General features: G+C 39.2%; 1 non-coding gene across 1 annotated transcript; it reads right to left on the bottom strand.

Annotated features, from left to right (window-relative positions):
* Positions 1-903: 903 nt before the first annotated feature.
* Positions 904-1,035, bottom strand: LOC118895067. The gene has a single exon (XR_005019843.1). It is a non-coding gene; the product is annotated as a small nucleolar RNA SNORA11 (small nucleolar RNA).
* Between the last annotated feature and the right edge of the window lie 5,911 nt (positions 1,036-6,946).

The following is a 6,946-nucleotide window of genomic DNA, read 5'->3' as shown; positions in this document are numbered from 1 at the left end:
TTTTTTAAAGCTCTTCACCCTTTCAATGCTGCTTAAGGAAGCACAAATGTCAAACTGCTGTTGAAGTACTTTCCTAACTGGAGGAAGAAGTTTTGAAAAGAAAGTTGCATTTTTTTATTTTGAGGTTAATTTGTGCTTTTATTAGCCAGTATAACTTAACTACAGTGGCCTGCAAACTTTTTTGATCTAAAAAATACATTTTACACCACAGTCCAACAAACACACACATATATAATATGTATACATATATAAAAGTGAAACAAGTTTTGCCAAAATCTTCTACCCTGAGTGTTAATTCTTTTTGAGATTTTTTTTTTAAAGCAGTTTTAGGTTTACAACAAAATTGACAGGAAGGTACAGAAATTCCCTATATACCCCCTCCCCTCGCATGCATAGCCATTATCAACAGAGTGGTACCTTTTTTTTTTTTTGAACCGAGGATGAACTGCTTTGACACATAGTCACCAAAGTTCGCAGTTCACCTCAGGGTTCACTTTAGTGAAGTGAATCCTGTTGCACATTCTATGGGTTTGGACAAAAGTAGAATGACATACATCCATCACTATAATGTCATTCAAAGTATTTTCACTGCTCATAAAAACTTCTGTCCTCTGTGTATTCATCTCCCCTCTCCCCCCAAACTCTTGGCAGCCACTGATCTTTTTGTTGTCTCCGTAATTTTGCCTTTTCCAGATTGGCACATACAATCTATTTTTCTTTTTCTTTTCCTTGAAAAGAGAGGTTGGAAACCTTTATGTCTATAAGACCACCCATGGCCCACCCTCGCATGGACCGGACAGGCTCTGGGTGGCAAACTCCCCCACTAAATACTGTAGTTTTCCTTCCAGTATCGAGCCCTGTCCCACTGGTCCGGCCCAGCAGCCACGTGGAGGTTCAGGGGACACGTGTTGGGTATTTGTTCATAGGAAGGCCACAAGTTTTGTGCCCCTTATCACAATGAACCCAGATTCCTGTCGGGGGTGTTGTAAACAGAACAGCCATATTTCTTCAGGCCCCCTGCTCTGAGCACACCCCAGAGAGTTGCATTTTTAATGGACTATATTAAATCTTATTTCAAATTTTAGGAAAAGAATCTTCTCATTGTTCATCTAGGGTCTGAATTTTTTTTTTTTTTTTTTTCCTGACAGCAGAAGGTGATTCTGGAGGAAAATACAGTTTAGGAGCAGAGTGTGAGGAATCTCTGATTTATTAGTGTACTATGTGTTAGTGAACATTTCCTACTTAGCATTTCTAATTCAGGACACAAATGGCCCCTCAGAGGACTGAAAAGTTTAGCGAAGAGACTATTTACAGTTTTGCGGGCAGGGTTAAGGAAAACAAAAAAGAGATGGGAAAGATCAAGATCCTAGCAAGAGCTGGAAGCCTGTACTTCCAGGTGATGCAGGAAGCTGTCAGTGAACACAGAGGCAAGAGCTGTGAAGTGGTTCCATCAGAAAGGAGCTGCAGTGCCAGGAGATGAGACCTGCTTTCCCCACTCTGCGACTGCTGGCTCCTACTCGGATGCATGAGGGGACCGGAAGCAGGGCTGGGAGATTGTGGGGCAAGAGGGAGAGAGAAGCCACCGTGATTCCTTCTGCCTCTTTCAGGCCGCAGTTCCCCTTGACCCCCCTGGTCCCAGCTGCTGCCTGGTGATACGCCCCTTCCCCACTCAGCGGTGGGAGTGGGTTCTTTCTGATGCTGGTGTCTGAGTTGCCCACTGTACCATCTTGCTCTTCAACTCTTCCGTCACTTTTGAAACCAATGCACCACTTTCATTTTCTCCATTTGAAAAGCTAAAAATCGTTTATCTTCCCGTTTGATCCTGATACATACTTTACATTTTTAATTGCTATTTTGAGCCATGTCTTATTTTTCCTTACATTGTCTGTACTCTATATCTTCTTAACTATAGTCTATATCTTATCATCTATTTGGTTATTGCTGGTGTAGAGGAATGAGTTTTTAATTTAATTTTTAGATGTTTAATACAATTTTTAAACGTTACTTTCCCTTTACAGTTATTACAAAACGTTGGCTATGTTCCCCATGTTGTACAATACATCCTTATAGCCTATCTTACACCCAATAGTTTGTACCTCCCCCTCCTCCCCCCTTTGTTGCCTCTCCCCCCAGTAACACTAGTTTGTTCTCTATATCTGTGAATCTGCTTCTTTTTTGTTATATTCACTAGTTTGTGGAATTTTTTTAGATTCCACGTACAAGTGATATCATACAGTATTTGTCTTTCTCTGTCTCTTATTTCACTTAGCATAATGCCCTCTAAGTCCATCCATGTTGCTGCAAATGACATTATTTTGTTCTTTTTTATGGCTGAGTAGTATTCCACTGTATACATGTACCACATCTTCTTTATCCATTCCTCTGTTGATGGACAGTTAGGTTGTTTCCATGTCTTGGCTGCTGTAAATAGTGGTGCTGTGTATCTTTTTCAGCTAGTGTTTTTGTTTCTTTCAGATGTATACCCAGGAGTGGAATTGCTAGGTCCTATGGGAGTTCTATTTTTAGTTTTCTGAGTCCCCTTCATACTGTTGTCCACAGTGGCTGCACCAGTTTACATTCCCACCAACAGTGCACAAGGGGTAGAGGAATAACTGTATATCTACCAATCTGGCTGTACTCTGTTATTAATTTAAAGGTTTACTGATTCTTCTGTGTGTTCAATGGAAATAATCATGTCTGGGAAATAATGCTTACACCTCTTATTTCTTTTGCTTTGCATATACCATTGGACAAGACTTTAAGTCCTATGTTTGATGGTTGTGGTGACAGCATTCTTTTCCTGATTACAGTCTTTATTGGAATGTGTCTATGGTTTTTCCATTTTGGTATATTGTTTGTTACTGTTTTTTAGATATACAGATATTTACAAATTTAGGAAACTTCACTCTATTTCTAGTTTTCTGGGTGTTTTAATAAAAAAATAATGATAAACATTTACCATTACTTTTTCAGCATCTATTGAAGTAATCATACCGTTTTCCTTCTTTAATTCCTTACTATGGTATGTTGCACTGATAGATTTCCTGATATCAAAACTTTCTTGCATTACTGGGATAAACCCTACTTATTCATGACTTTTTAAAAAAACAATATTGTTGATTACATTAGCTAGAAGGTTTTGTTCTATCATGTATTTAACTAACTTTGAATCCATGTTCATAAGTGAATGGGACATTTAATTATCTTGTCAGCATTCTACCTTATTAAGGTTTTCAAAATAACAGCTTTTGATTTTATTAATCTTCATGATTATTTCTGTGTGTTTTTTATTTCTTTAATTATTTTACTTTTTATTATTGCCTTCCTTCTATTCTCATTGGATTTTCTTTATTGCTCTTTTCCCAACTTCCTTCATTGTTAATTTAAAAAAATATTTTCTGTTTTCTGCTGTATTCATTTAACAGCTATGAATTTCCTTATTCGCTAAATTTTCATAATTCTTTGCATACCAGGGATCACTTAGGGCACTGAGCTGGAGTCTGTTCTTGCCATCACTGCCTAATTCTTTGTAGGGCTAAAGTGATAAACACACGACGAGATGACTCCCTCTATATAGTGCGCCTAAGTCAGCTTGAGCTGCCAAAACAAAATGCCATAGACTGTGTGGCTTAAACAACAAAAACTTATTTTCTTACAGTTTTGGGCAGGCTACAAGTCCAAGATGGAGGGGCCAGCTGTTTCGATTTCTGGTTAACGCTCTCTTCCTGGCTTGCACACAGCTGCCTTCTCACTGTGTCCTCACATGGTGGGGAGGGAGAGAAGGGGAGGGAGTGAGGGATGGAGGGGGAAGGGAAGAGAGAGAAAGCTCTCCAGTGTCTCTTCTTATAAGGACACTAATCCTTTGGGATCACAGCTCCACTCTTATGACCTCATTTCAACTGAATTACCTCCATAAAAGCCCTGTCTTCAGAATTAATCACAGTGGAGGCTGGGGTTTCAACATATGAATTGGGGGGAACACAATTCAGTCCACAGCGTACCAGGCTCTCCCTCCTGTACTCTTTGTTTCTTAGGACTAGAGGTAAAAGGCACTGCTGTCAGCCCAGCAACAACTCTCCCCCAGCTGACCTTCCTAGTCCCCATCCTACCATGTTCTGGCAGCTAAAGTTTCAGTACGGTTGTAAAAAATCAAAAGTTATTCCTTTGGAAACCCTGAAAGGCAGAATCATGCAGGACGGTGTTGCTCATTTTTCTTATTGCACCAGGTCCAGCTGGGGAAAGTGGGAAAGGGATGAAGTGTTTAGTCCATTCTTTCCACTCTTTTAAGCAGGAAGGGATGCTCTACCCCATGGGGCAAAGCATCAGTTGATCACACTCTGGTTTTTCTCTATCCAGTTCCATAGCTTTATAGTTAGGAACTCCTTCCAGATGCTGGCCTTCCATCAGTTGTATCCATTTTCATCATTGTTGTAAGCTTTTCTAACTTCAAAGATATTTAGTTGGAAGGCAAAGAGGCTAGCTCAACACCCTTTTCAGTGGAAATGCCCAACTTTACCAGTTTTCACATGAAGGAAATTTATGTTTTTTGGCCACCAAAAAATAAAAACAAAACACCCAGGATACTGGGTGTTGAAATAGGAATTTTTATGAGTGTTTAAATAAGATCCATATTTTCAGTCATAGCTATTTTTCCTTTTTTTGTGGGCATGTCATCAATACTACAGGCCAAATAAATGAGGAGAATCCTGCCAGAATCACGTATGATATTGAAATGGGTTTGGATGTTCTTCAAGATTTTACTGTTTTTCTCTATTTATCCCAAGAGTATAATATCAATAGTTTGGTTAAATGCTTTCCTGAGGGTGAACTCTTTTGTGGTTTTGATCAATAGAAATTCTTTTTTGACTATATATGATATTATGTGATGGTAATCTAATACAAAATTAATATTTCCATGGTTTCCAGTGTTGATAATAAATAATTCATACAAATGTGTTTTATCTTTCATATTTTGAGGACTGAGATAGGGTTTTTCTAAACTGAAAAAAATCCGTCTTTTTAGGGACCAAAGTTTATCTTGATAAACTCTTGCAGCGAGGGAGGACTTGCCTTATTGTAATGATGCATAGTACAGCATTTTAAGAACAAAGACTTAGCAATCAGGCACTTCTATTTAACTTTGAGTGAATAATTAAAGCTTTCTAAATGTTAGCGTTCTAAGACATAAACTGTAAATTATAATAATACCTACCTTATAGAGCTCATATGACACGTACAAGACTTATTTAGCATAGTGCTTGCCATAAATGGACATCCCTTAAAAGTTGGCTATTGTTAAGTATTACTGCCTTGTGAATTATACCAAAGATTCAATGAAGTTTTCTACTTAAAACCGGTAGTCTTCTAAACACTTCTAGAAACAGTGTCTTCTAAAACAGTATTTTCCAAACCAAATGATACTACACACTAAGAAGCTTTCTACACACTGGATCCATAAGTGAGAAAAAAAAAATCTAAACTTAACTAGTTTTGATGAAGGATGCCTTGGAGGGGACTTAGAAAATCATAAAATCTCCTTGCTCCTTGAAATCTTAGAGGATGATGGCAAATCACATTGCGATCGTGTTATTTTTCCTGTCCTGAGAATGAAAGTACATACAGCTTTTGGAAACAAGGCAATCAATAGCCATTTCTTAGTATTTCCATCCTAAACCAATTAGGAATACACAATATAAGCTCTTGTTAGAGATCAGTTGGAATTTTGTCCTTCTGGGAATTTCAAAGATCTAGTTCTCATCTCAAACATCTGGTTTTGACCTCAAATGACAAAATGGAAGAATTATTCCATTAAAGATATCTGCTCTCTTGTGCTAATCCAAAGAGCAACACACATCAGCTTATTAGTATGTAGTATCATTTGGTTTGGAAAATACTGTTTTAGAAGACATCAGTCTGATTTTTTTCTTCTGCATGGGTCTCCTGACTGGAAAAGCAATGGTAGATGCACCAGGTTAGACCCACAAATGAGGGCACTTTGTGCTGTGAAAGAAAGATGGATAAAGGCTTCTGGTAGCAATGTCTCCTCTCTTCTACTGCCCTGCCTGTAGGTACCTGCACCCAACCCTTTTCATCAGAAGTTGGTTTAATGATCCTCAGTGACCATTTGATTATACCTCATAGGGATATTCCCTCTACTCAAGGGGTTTATTAAATTATTCTTATCACTGACCACACACACTATTTTTCTGGTTAGCTGTTGCTGTATAACAAACTACCTCAAAACTTAAACCAATGACCATTTTATTTTTTCATGATTTTTGTGAGTCAGGAGTTTAGGCAGGATTGGGTGGGCTGATTCTTTTTTTGTTTTTTTAATATTTACTTATTTATTTGGCTGTGTCGGGTCTTAGTTGCAGCACGCGGGATTTTCGTTGAGGCATGTGGGATTTTTCATTGCGACACACAACTAGGGCTTCTCTCTAGTTGTGGTGTGCGGGCTCAGTAGTTGTGGCACGAGGGCTTAGTTGCCCTGCAGCATGTGGGATCCTAGTTCCCCAACCAGGGATCGAACCCTTGTCCCCTGCATTGGGAGGTGGATTCTTTACCACTGGACCACCAGGGAAGTCCCTGGGTGGGCTGATTCTTGACTGGAATCCCTCGGTGGCATTCAGCTAGTAGCTCGTCTGTTCTAGAGGGTCCAAGACATGCCAGCTGCCTTAACAGAGTGGTGTAAAGCTCCTCCATGGGGTCTCTACAGTTGGGTAGATGGACTTTTTACATAGTTGATGACATCCCCAGACTGAGTGTTCCGAGAGAAGAAGATAGAAAGAGGAAAACTTCTTCTGACCACGTCCCTGAAGTCACCCAGGATTATTTCCACCTCTTTCTATTAGTAAAAAGTGAGTGAGTCACAGTCCCAGCCCAGATCTAAAGAGAGGGCGGATGGATACACAAGATCATGAACCCTGAGGACATGGTTCATTGG

The sequence above is a fragment of the Balaenoptera musculus genome, chromosome 4 (assembly GCF_009873245.2).
Source record: "Balaenoptera musculus isolate JJ_BM4_2016_0621 chromosome 4, mBalMus1.pri.v3, whole genome shotgun sequence".
NCBI classification, from domain to species: Eukaryota; Metazoa; Chordata; class Mammalia; order Artiodactyla; family Balaenopteridae; genus Balaenoptera; species Balaenoptera musculus.
Note: the sequence above shows the minus strand (reverse complement) of the source record. Positions and strands in the feature narration are given on the sequence as shown.